Source organism: Lontra canadensis, unplaced genomic scaffold, assembly GCF_010015895.1.
Source record: "Lontra canadensis isolate GAN:19392208 unplaced genomic scaffold, GSC_riverotter_1.0 scaffold22, whole genome shotgun sequence".
In the NCBI taxonomy this organism is placed as follows: Eukaryota; Metazoa; Chordata; class Mammalia; order Carnivora; family Mustelidae; genus Lontra; species Lontra canadensis.
Window position 1 is genome coordinate 5,777,643 of NW_022631016.1, and position 12,350 is coordinate 5,789,992.

A 12,350-nucleotide genomic window follows, 5' to 3' on the forward strand; every position below is an offset into this window, starting at 1 on the left:
TACACCCCCAGATGGTTTCTGCAGTGCTTCATCAGCCGGGCAAGGCCCCCAGGCAGACCCAGTCCCTACCTGCTCCCTGGCCCTGGCCCCCAGGGAGGCCTGAGCTCAGCCTCACCCCCCAGACCAGCCGGGCCCGAACCAGCAGCCTTAAGGCCGAGGTTCATGACCCAGAACAACCCTGGAGAACCCAAGAAGCCCCCTGAGGAGGTGCTGGGGGACCAGCTGTGTCCTTTTTAGCTCCCCAGGGAAGGCCAGGTCAGCCTGCGGAGCGGACAGCCTGGAGCCTCTCGGGGTGTGTGGCCACCGAGGGTGGGGCAGAGTCTGGCCTCCCAGGTTTGCAGGTCCTGCTGGCCAGGCCCTTACCACCTGGAGTCGTCCAGAGCCCCATCTTCCCTGGGAGGAGGGCACCCACAGGAGGGGTTGCGGGGCCTTATCCAATGGAGGCAGGGGTGGCAGGGGCTCCCCATGGGTCCCGCTGTCCCAGACCTCCTTCTCTCTCACCCTGAAGCTCTGGGATGTCCATATGCTAGACGGGGAGTGCAAGCTCACAACCATGGCACACACCATCCTCAAGGTGCAGCGCAATAAGTGAGCCCTCGGGAGCCCAGGCGTGCGTGAGGGTGGGGTCAGGGGCATTGGGCCATTGTGCTGAGGACCTTTCAGGCCTTGGTGGAGGGACGGAGGCCAGGCAGGTGGCTTGGGCAGGACTCCCTGCAGAGGAGCAGCGGGCATGAGGCCTCCCCCCTGCCCCGGCTCTGCCTGCCGCGATCCTGGGCACAGCTGGACCTCAGCAGCTGCCCCTGGGAGGCACCCTGGGGTGGCAGGGTGGGGCCCCGCTGGCTTGGACTCGCACACATTGCCCAGAACCCCTCTTGAAGCTGCCTCTGAAAGGTCTTCGGGACTTCCTGCAGGACACGCTCGCCCAGCCCCGGCCCTGGAGGATGAAGGGCCAGGACACCGTCAGGCCTCCATGGCTTAGCTCTGAAGGATGAAGTGTGACCTGCCCCCACCCCCAGGTAGGCTCAGGGCCCCCACACCTCCAGATTCACCCTCCTGGGCAGCACACAGTGGACAAAGCCCCAGAGCCTTCCTCCTCGTCTCTGTCCCGCTGTACTCCTGGCTCCAACCTCGGGGACCCCAGGCCAGGGCGGGACATCTGCCAGCTCCCTGCAGGGGTTGGGCATCAGCAGCCTGGAGGGTGGTTGTCGGGGCAGGCCAGGGTGGACGCGCAGGGAGCCATGAGTACACCCTGGAGGCCCAGCCCGCTGGGGACAAACAGCCTGCTGGAGATGCTAACCCAGCCTGCCTCTTTGCAGTGGGCCCTGAAGAGTTCCCAATGCCCCTGGGCCTAGAGCAATGTCCCCAATGCCCAGGCCTCTTTTCGCTTCTCGTGGCGTTGAGATGGTCCCCAGAGTGCAGGGGTGGCACCCCCAGGCCCAGCACACACCCTGAGCAGCCAGGAGCCCCCCATCCCCAGCCAGGCACGCTCAAGGCCAAGGAGCCACTGCAGGTGGGAAAGTCCACGGAGTCCGAGGCTGCCTACCTGTGGCCAGGAGCCCCAGGCGTCAGGTTCTGGCCCAGCTGCCCTCAGCCCAGGACTCCTCACTGGCCCACCTGCTCCCACAGTGATGGAATTCCCTCCCCAACCTCCCAGCGCACTAGGAGAATGCAGGAAGGGGACTCCCGGACATGGGCTTGAAGCCGAGACACTGGGTCCTTTTCCCTTCAGGCCCTGCCTGGGCCACCCCAGTGGTCACACCACAGACCAGGCCCCAGAATGCCCCTGGGAATCCTGGGACAGGGTCTCCCCAGCCCACTACAGATGAAGCTGTAGGGCCCAGGACACTCTTCCTGCCCTGTGGCCTCTGCAGCTCATGACCCTCTCTGGGGAGTGACTGGCACAGCTGAGACACATCTGGGCCAGCACTGAGCCACCAACCCCAAGGCCCCACACCTGCCCAGGACCCTTGGATTCCACCTATACAGGGAAACTAGATGCTTTCTGGCCTCTGGAGTAGAGCACGATGCCGAGCATAGGGGCTCTGAGGCTCTGGGCAGCCAACACCATGCCCTGCCTTGTCACACTGGCCTTCTTAGAGGATAGCACCCACCTTAGGAGGCACAAGTTCCTAACCCAGAATGACCTCTACTGAGTGGTCCCAGGTCCTGGGGGGTGGTCAGAGACGACACGAGTTCCCCCTAGACCAGAAGGAAGACTGATTGGACATAGGCCCCATGGCCCTGGTCAGTCTTAGGGTCTGTCCCAAATCTGTTTAAGTTTTTCAGAGCTCTATGTGGCCAGCTGGGACCTGGGCACGCCCCATGGATCCACATCTCAGACCTAGGGCAGCACTGGGGACCACATCTCACCCCGGCTAGGGCAGAGCAGGGGCAGGCAGGTGGGCCCCGCCCACTGACCCCCACAGTGGGAGACTGGTACCACCAGAGGCCGGGTCGCCAGCAGTCTCATGGCAGCCATGGGGCAGAGGCCGAGTTCATGCAGACATGCCGGGACCCTGCCCCGGAACCCCAACATTTCCCTCCAACTCGGATCCGCCGTCCTCAGCACCTGCCTCTCAGGGACACCGCATGGAGTCAGCACACCTCCAAGGCGGGGCACACTAGCTCCCGTGCCCCCTTGGGGTTTCAGCACTCTCCTGAAGGAGAGGCGGGTCTCCATCCCCAGGGGAAGGCTCCCATCCTTGGTTCTGAGACCCCGCTGACTGGTGAGAGTTAGATAAAGTGTTGTCGTGTGAGAATGCGAAGCCGGCCTGTTCCCGCAGCGCCATAGCTCTGCGCCAGAAGCACCAGACAGACACCCAGAGAGAAGAGGGTGGCTCTGCCCAGGCCGCCTCACCAGCCCCTGCAGGCATCCCCGAGAGGGGCTTCCAGGCAGATAGACACAGAGCTGAGGGTCCCAGGTGCCTTCCCGTCTCGGCCAGATGCCAAGGTCAAGACCATCCAATAACTGACTGGGACTCAGCCCGTGGCCAAAGGGCCAGGACAGGGCTGGGAGGAGAGTGACAGCCGGGGTGCTGGGGCCTCAGGTCGGTGCAAAGCATCCCGGGAGGTCTACTGTCACTCTGTCCAGGGAGTCTGGGATGGCCGGGGTCCAGCGGCGCTTCCTTCTTCCTTCCCCTGTTCCTTCCTCTGTCTCCACCTGCTTCTGGCATCCAGCACCTCCCTGCCCCTGCCTGTGCTCCTGAGGCATAAGAGGGCCTGCGGGGACGCCAGGGTGGCCTGAAAGGGACGTCAGGAGGGTGAGGACTTGCAGCTCATGCAGCCTGGGCCACCGTCCTTGGGTGAGCTCTGCTTTCCCACCTTGTGCTCCTGGCTCTCTCGCACCAGCATCTAGAAGGCGTCCTCATGCCCTAGGAAGAAGGGGCCTCCTCAGAGTGGGAATTGGCCTAGTGGCCTAGCAGGGGGAATGGGGACTGAGGGACCCAGCCCTTCCCCACCTTCTCTCTACCCCGACGCCCACACACAGGGAATGGGTTCGGCTCATCCCCAGCCCCACCGCTATCCCTGTCAGGCAACTTGCTCCTCGGGACCTCCCCCACGGGGCTGGTCCTTGGTCTGGCTCCCAGCTTGAACATCCCCTGTCCCAGTCCTATCTGACCTACCAACCTTGTCCCCAGCAACGCGTGAAGGGGACAGAGCCAACAAGGACCACCCTGGCAGCAGGGGCTTCTGACTCTCCCTGGAGCTGTGTCAGCCCAGACCCTGGACCCAGCCTCCCTCTTTTGGCCCTGCCATCCAGGGACACTTACAGCACTAGGGACTGCTGGGTCCCAGGGGTCCCAGGGTGTCCCAGAGAGTCCTGGAGCTGGAGCCAGAGCCTTCCCTGGAATCCTTCACTCCCTGCAATCCCATCTGCTCCCTGCAAGGAAGAAGGTGGGAACTGGTTGTCATGCTGCAGGCACAGGTGTATCCAGGACCTTGACAGAAAAACATGAGGAGAAACAGGGACAGGGAGACCCTCCAAGGGCCAGCCAGCAGCTCAGCTGTAATGGATATCCTTGAAGGACTTGGTGTTGTTGATGGTAAACACACACAGGAGGTCTTCTCCAGTGTGCATGTACTGGTCTCCCGTGGGGCTGTACCCCTCCTGGCCCACGCGTCCAGAATGTCCAGCAGGCTCGTCTCACCATCCAAAACCACTTGCTTCTGATAGGAGTCCTGCCGGAGGACAGGACTTCAGGACCCCACTCCCACCCTCCTCTCCTAGTATGGGGAGAAGTGCCCCTCCCGTGTACCTCTCCTGCTCCATCCCCAGGTCCCACAAGGAGGCGACAGCCTCCTACAGAGCACAGAGAAGACAAGGGCAGGGGCAGCAGCACCACTCCCCTCCATGGCGGGGTCACACTCGTCCACAGAGTTGGTCCGGATGAGCTGGATGCTCAGGGCATCTCCCCCACACCTCCAGCGCCCACCTTCCTCCGCATAGATCCTGAAGTCCATTCTTGTCTCACATCACTGGGATGCTGGAGAAGTTGTTGTCCTCAGAATCAGCAGGCCCGTCTCCCGGACTGAGCCTTCTGGGCCTTCCCCTCGAGGTTCCTCCCCGTCTCGGTAGCGGTCTAACAGGTGTGTGTATTTTACCTTCACCCAGGGCTCGCTCTGGTTCTCAGTGGGGCGTTGGCTTGAGCGTCTGTTCACCATCTCAGGAGATGGGACCGCCTTCCTCGTTTTGAGATACAGAATGCAACCTGTGCTTGGGATTCTACTCCAAGCCCTCGGGAGGCCCAGAGAGACACATTTCTGAGAAAGAGCTGTGACTCCTGTTGTCTGTGCCTTTGGAAGTAACTAACTTAGGGTTAGCCACTCACAATGGCCACCAGGTACCCAGACTGGAGCGAGCCCTTTCCCCACCCTCTTGGGAAGAAGACCAGAAAGGGGAATAAGTTTTCTGTTCAGGACTCAAGGATTTCCTGGAGGCGTTCATGGCCCTCATGTGTAAAAAACATTACACTGATTTACAGTTCCTGGACCAGGCATCACAGGTCTGCTGTGACCTGGTCTCACTTTTAGGACCAAGAATGTCACAGGGGCCATCCAGTTTTGTAGGTACAAGGCACCCCCCTCATGAGACAGGTCTCTGGCTGTCCCTGGAAAGACCCAGTCCACGGACGCCCAGTGGCTCCTCCGTGATTACTTCGGTGGCCCTCCAGGTCAGCCCCCATCCCGGTCCCAGGTTTGAAAGCGCCTGGTCAGCTACAGGGCTCTCCGCTCTCCACACAGACACAGCTCTGCCTCCCGCCCCCATTCACCTGCACGTACCCTGTCTGGGCTCACCCCGCATTCCCATCCCTCTCGCTAGTCCCCATATCATCTGGGTCTTCACTCACACCAGGAGAATCAACACCAAACCCGGGATTCCGGTAAGGACAGACTGTCCAGAGAACCCTAAGGAGGCCGGGGAGGCCGGAACACGGCCGCACACCAAGAGCCGCACTGAATCCTTGCAGGCTGCAGCTGGTGTGGGGGGCACGCGCCACCAGGGGTCCCCGTTTTCTAAGATGCGTGCGGAGATTTCAACAGATAAAATAGACCCGAGGTCTGGGGTTTGCTTGGACACACTTGCTGCTGGGGACGCGTGTGGTGAGCACAGGACCCAGGGCTACACCTGGCTGACTGCACTTGGGGGTTCGTCATAGTATTTATCTTTACAAACAGAGGAAATTGTCTAAAATAAAATGCAACAACATTCAGAACTATAGAAAAACACCAAGAGGGGCTGTCCCTTTGACCCATGCAACCCTCATTTGGTCCATATGTGTCCTTGTCCAGCCGAGTCTGTGCTGTCTGGTCCCCAGCTCCCCTTAGTGTCCCCGAACCACAGCCCCACCCTCTGTCCCCTGCTCTTCATGTACCAGTCCATGACACTTTTTGGAGTTCAGCTCACATAGGGACCCCAGGAGGCTCTCGACTCAGACCCTCAGGGTGCGGGGAGGGGGCACCTGGGTCGTCCACAGCACTTCTACCATGTGGCAGTATTTTGTTTGCTGCTGACATCCCCTCCTCTCCTCAGAGACCCCACGTTCCCCACCTAGAAGCCCAGGGAGGTCCCCAGAATGTCGCCCTTGGACCCCAGCGCCCTGCTTGCCCAGCGGCCTCACCTGACGCCGTAGCAATCCCAGAGCACGATGTGGTTGAGAAGTTCTGGTTCCAGTGCATACTGATCTGCTTGATGTCCCTGGAGAAGAGCGGGGTCTGCCCAGTCATTGCCTGTGGGCAGAACGGGGGAGGTGGAGCCAGCAACCGGAAACGGAATCCTAACTGCCACCAACTGCCCTTCTAAGCAGGAAGTGCCGTTAGCTGCCACATGAGTGTGTCTTGGAGAAACCTCCTTCTGACTCCTGCCTCTGAAGCCGGGACGGGGCCCATGTGCCCCATGTGCCCGTGCTGTCTGCGTCAGAGACGGCGCTCTGCAGCCCTGGGTGGGGAGGGGACTCCGGATGGTTAGACCAAGGCTCCTCACCTCCCCCTGCACCAGGGCCTGTCCTGCAGGACTGAGTTCCAGCCTGGGGCCTGAGCTTGACTGCATTTGACACCAGAAGCAAAGGCAACAGAAGCAAAACTAAACTAGTGTGACTACCCCAAATGAGAGAGTGTCTGCTCAGCCACTGATGCCATCAACCAAATGAAAAGGAAACCTACTGAATGGGAACAAATATTTGCAAATCACTCACGTGATAAGGTTAATATTCATAAACATATAGAACTCATGTAACACAATAGCAAAAATAAAAACATTAAAAATAGGCAGAAGGTCCCAACAGACTTTCTCGCAACAAGCCCTACAGATGGCCAACAGGTACATGAAAAGATGTTCAACGTCACCGATGTCGGGGAACACAGATCTAAGCCACGGGGAGTTACCGCCTCATCCCCGTCAGAAGGGCTGGCATAAGATGAGAAATACCAAGTGTGGGCAAGGATGTGGAGAAAAAGGATCCCTGGGGCACAGTTTTTGGGAATGAAAGTTGGTGCAGCCCCTGTGGAGAACAGCGGGGAGGTTCCTTGAAAAATTAAAAATTAGAACAACAACAACAACAAAACCCCCACCAAACAGAATTACCATGTCAATCAGCAACTGTGCTTTGGGGAGTTTATCTGAGAAAAGCGAAAAGATAAATTTGAAAAGACGTCCTTCTTCCACGCTCACTCCACAGGGGAACGACCTCGTGTCTGGCGATGGAGGAACAGATAGGACGAGGTGTGGACACACCCTGGAATATTCCTCAGCCACGAGCATGAGTGAAATCCTGCTGTTTGCAGCGACGTGCCTGGGCCTCGAGGATATTGCGCGACGTGAAATCAGTCAGACCCAGAAAGACAAACCCGTACGGTTCACATGGTTCACGTGCTCTACCGCACACGTGCGCGAGCGCCCACAGGCATAAGGGGCACCCCGTGGTCCTCACATGCCGGGCAGTCTGACTTCCCGGGTGCCGCCCCAGGGAAACTGTCCCTCACAGGGAAAATTCACCTGTAAGAAGGTTTTGGGGGTGTGGGGGGTGGGGGTGCGGGGATGATGGCAGCAAACCGCATCCAGCTGCGCGGTAAACACGCTCAGGACCACCCAGGTGCCCCCTCCCAGCACCCCCAGGTCTGCGACACGCGGACCGAATGAGGGCTGCACGGCTCACAGGGACAGCATTCTTGGTGTTTTCCTATAGTTCTGAGTGTTGCTGCGTTTTAGACCGTTTCCTCTGTTTGTACAGATAAATAGATGAGGGAACTCCCTAATGCTGGTCCCGTCCGGCCCCGGGGCCTGTGCTCACCACACGCATCCCCAGCAGCAAGTGTGTCGCAAACCCCAGACCTCGGGTCTATTTCATCTGTCGAAATCTCCGCACGCATCTTAGAAAACGGGGACCCCCGGTGGGCGCGTGCCCCCCACACCAGCTGCAGCCTGCAAGGATTCAGTGCGGCTCTTGGTGTGCAGCCGTGTTCCGGCCTCCCCGCCTCCTTAGGGCTCTCTGGACGGCCTTTTCTCATCAGAAGCCCAGGTTTGGTGTTGATTCCCCTGGGGCGGGTGGGGCCCCTGACGACACAGGGTGCTAGCAGGAGGGACGGGAATGCAGTGGGCGCCCAGGCAGGGCGGGTGCAGGCCGATCGCTGCAGGAGAGGCAGCTCGGTGTGTGAGAGCTGGGCGGCTGGCTGTGCGCTTCAGAGCCCGGGGCCCGGGGAGGCTCACCGGGAGGAGCCGCCAGACAGCCGTGGACTGGGCCTCCCCACGGGGCTGTCCCAGACCTGACTCGGGAAGAGACACTGATGTTCCTCCACCCAGGGGGACGCCTAGTACCTCCAAACCTAGGGGCCGTTATGACGGCCTTGGCCCTCAGACTGTGGCCGGGTCACGGCTGACCTGTGATGGCTGGTCCAGGGTGAGCCAGCCTCCAGCAGCCCTGTGGCCCGGGCACCCCCCGCCACATCCATCACCCCATGACCGCTGCACCACGCACCTCGCAGAGAAGGCCCCGATGTGAGAGGCAGGCCCAGCCCGGGGCTCCCCCGCACACAGGATCAGGAGCTTTCTCTAGGCCCTCATGGCGAATATTGCGGCTTCTGGGTCGATCTGCTGCCATCCTCGAAAGCAGCCTATCCTCTCCGTGGACTCGGGCCCAGCTGCATCCCCAGGAGGGACTCCGTGTGCAGCCCTTACCCACCTTACCGGGGGCAGGAGCGCATTGTGGGCATCAGCAAACCAGCGCGCCCAGGAGGGTCAGGCCACAGTCTTGGAGGAAGAGGCTGGTTGGCAGAGGGAAGACAGGCAAGAGAGGACTCCTGGATAAACTGAAATTTATTTCAGTTAGAAACTCGTGGGGCGGTGGGGGGACATATTTCCGTTCGTGCACCAAAGGCAGACGGAGGACACACGCCTCAGGGACCGAGCGCCTGACGCCACGCACATGGGACACAAGCTCTGAGCAGACACTTGAGCAGAGAGGTTGCGCGCACGGGGCTGGGCACGCATCCCGTGGTGGGGACAGCGCGAGGCACCAGTGTCCCATGCCAGGCCCGCGCCACGGACGCGCTCGATGCTACGCACACACCTTGGCTGCCTTGGGCTCAGGGAAGGAAGCCAGATGGCATCTGGTCGTGCGTCCTTGGGATCTGGGACAAGCCAGACCACAGGGAAGAGGGACCTTAGGGGCTTCGGGGAGTGGTGCAGGGGGAGCGCCTGGCCACCAAGGGGACTTTCACAGTGGGGCTGCTGGTCCAGGGCCAGAGGGCCCAGCTGGTGGCTCAGGGAAAACCCAGGAGCTGCCCAGCCGATGGTGGAGCTGTCATGGAGGCCGACGGAAAACACCAGAATGAAAATCGACTCTGTCACACTGGATGTCTGAGGTAGCTCCCTGTCACTGTGTGGAGACCGGGCCCTAAAGACGTCAGCCATCGAGGTGCCCTGAAGACCCCAGGCTCCCTGTGGCTGGATTCCGCAGTGCACAGAATGAGCGACGGAACCAGGTGAGGGAGGGCGCAGTTACGGGAGGGAGACATTAGGCTTCGTGATAGAACATGGAAAAGCAGGACGTAACCTTTGTTTGGAGCCTGATTCAAATTAAAAATTAAAAATTACTTTTGAGACAGCCAAGGTAATTTAGAATATAGACCAGGAATTAAGTAGAAAATAATTACTAGTTTTGTTAGTTGGAATGATGTACACTAGTTAGATTATAAAAAAAAGTGTGGCTGGTGATTGGTGGATGGTGTTCGTGGTGGTGGATGCATACTTAAGTATTTAGGGTAAAAGTATGTGATGGTTTGGATTTCTCTACAAACTTTCCAATAAGAAAAAAGGAAAAGAAATAAAGGGAATGAACAGATGAAACAGTGATCGGAAAATTGTTCTAATTTTTCTTGCTGAATAAAAGGATTCCCATGAATTCATTATGCTGTTCTGTCTCTAAACTTTCTGTCTGCAAAATTTTCCATAATCAAAGTAAAAAACAGAATGATTAAGAGATATTGTTTCTTGCAATCATCAGAACCCAAAATATCACGGAGTGTGCACTCAATGCCAGGGACTCTGGGACGGGGTGGGGAGACAGATGCTCGTCTTCTGAGACGGGATTGTGCGTGTATTAAGTAAGGTAAAATGTCCTAGGAAGGAGTCCAACAGCCAAAGACCACCCACGTGAAGTCAGGCTGACTGACTTTTGAGCAAGGGAGACAGCACCTCAGGAGAACCAAATGGAGGGATAGCCGGGGTGATCAGAGGACATGGAAAATGATGGGTTGGGGCAAAATTGAATGAAGCTGGGATAGAGATACTCTCTGCAGAGCAGATCTGCGTGTAAAAGTGCTTAACATTGGGCCCGCTGGGGAAGCTGACTCAGAGTCCCCAAAAGTAAGATTAATGTGGGATGTTGTGTCCAAGACACCCCCCCCACACTGAAGCTCTGAATGTAGTTGGAAATGGAGGCTACTTCTTTGTGTCAGAGCCCCCCCCCCCCCCGTGGCTCCGATCTTGCAGGCAATAGAGGGATGTTCCATTCTTAATGACACGGCTTCAGACGGTGGAGATTTTACAGGGGGGGGGACTCTCAGCACAGTGTCCTTGATGTTAACAAGAACCGCTGCCCAAGTTCACGGTGGTATCCCCAGGATTTACCGGTTGGCCCTGTTCCTCCTCAAGAGCATTCCCCACATGCACCCCTGCCCCTAGTAACAGTGAACTTGAACTGAGAGCACAGCATAACACATGCACCAATAACAAGAGCCACAAGCCTTTCCCAGCATTTACCACTTTCCCAGGACGGGCCAAACACGTGACAAGGTGGGTCCCATTTCCACTATCATGCGTGAAGCCTTTAGACTCCGAGGTGTCCAGGCATGTTCCCGTTTGGGGAAATCTCAGCTTTTGGAGGCTAATTCCCCGAGCTCAACACCACCACCAAGCCCAGATGCCCTCACTGCCCTCCAACACGAGGTCTTCGGGTGGGCACAGCACTTTTAGAGGGAAGGGAGGCCTTCTGCCCTCCCAGAATCTCATCAAGCACGCTGAGTTTTCCTCCTTCCTATTTCTCCTTCAGCCTAACAGGTATTTACAAGTCTCCATACACACCTGGCCATGCAAGGACGGGCAGATAGTGTCCTGGTCTCTGAGGAACTCCGCCCTCCAGTGGGCATCCCCTAGCCGGAGTTGTTTACCCTCCATGTCTGGGTAGGACTTGTTCAGGCAAAGCGCATTCCTTCCTTAGAGGCAGGTAAAGAAAGCTGCCTGCTTTATGCTGGCGTTATGGTCACCGCGTGCTCCCAGGGCTCCTACTCCCTGCCCCAACTTCACCTGCCTGCAGAGGATCTACTGCCCCAAAACTTCCCTCTGAAGGGCGGCAACCCAGGGAGGGGCTGGAGCTTTGCTGCCCCCTAGAGGTAGGCCTAAAGAATATCGCCTGGTGCTTCTAGGGTTATGCTTGCGTGCAGAACAATTTTTCATTTTTTAAAATCTGGTTTGCTTTTACTTTTGAAAAGCTACAGCAAGATATTGAAAGATGTCATCGCTGTATGGTAGCAAGAGCTATGGGACTGGACATGTCAGTCCAACAATGCCACGCTTGTATGGGTAAACATTTCAGCTCAAGAGCCCTGAGGATGAAGTTGATGAGAACTTAACGTTATCATTTTACGGAGTTCGTCAAATTCACTTGCAGTTGGTGAAACCAGACACCTTGTGTCTATTCACTAACCTAAATGATCTTTAGGACATGCATGCACATTTTCAGGATTAAAATCGACTTTAAAACAAGGGTCAGTCTGTCTGGCCTCCTCAGGTGAGACTGCCCTGTCTTTGTGCGGGGGGCTTTGCGGCCAGGCCAGGCCTGAAACGCCCTGCATTGCCCAGACTCACCTCCTTTCCATCTAAACTTGGCTCGCCAGGCTCTCTGGGAAGCATTCCCTCCCTGGGCAGCCCGGATTGTTCTCCGTTCCGGGTCTCGCACACCCTCCAGGGGCCAGCTGCTTTGTCCCTGTTACTACGGGCGCCCTGACTCGCCTCACTCGACCCCTCACCCCTCAATCCTGGGCCCTTTTCTGCTGCCTCTGCAGCATTCGGGGGGCCCAGCCTTGTCTGAGCGCCTTAATAAAGACCTGGTGATCGAGCGAGGGGTAGGGGAGAGCCGAGGAGGTGAGCACACCGGGGGATGGGCGTTTCTGATTCCCATTAGAGCAATGAGAAGAAAAGGCCCCGGTGGGGGAGGATTTAAAGCGATAGGAAAGGGGGAGGAAGGACATTTTTGGCCGTACTTTCTCCTCACATGTAGAGCAGACCATTGGCTCTCTGTGTGTGACCGTTGGGTCTCGTTCGCCTCTTTTCACACCACGTCTCAGGCTGGTCCATG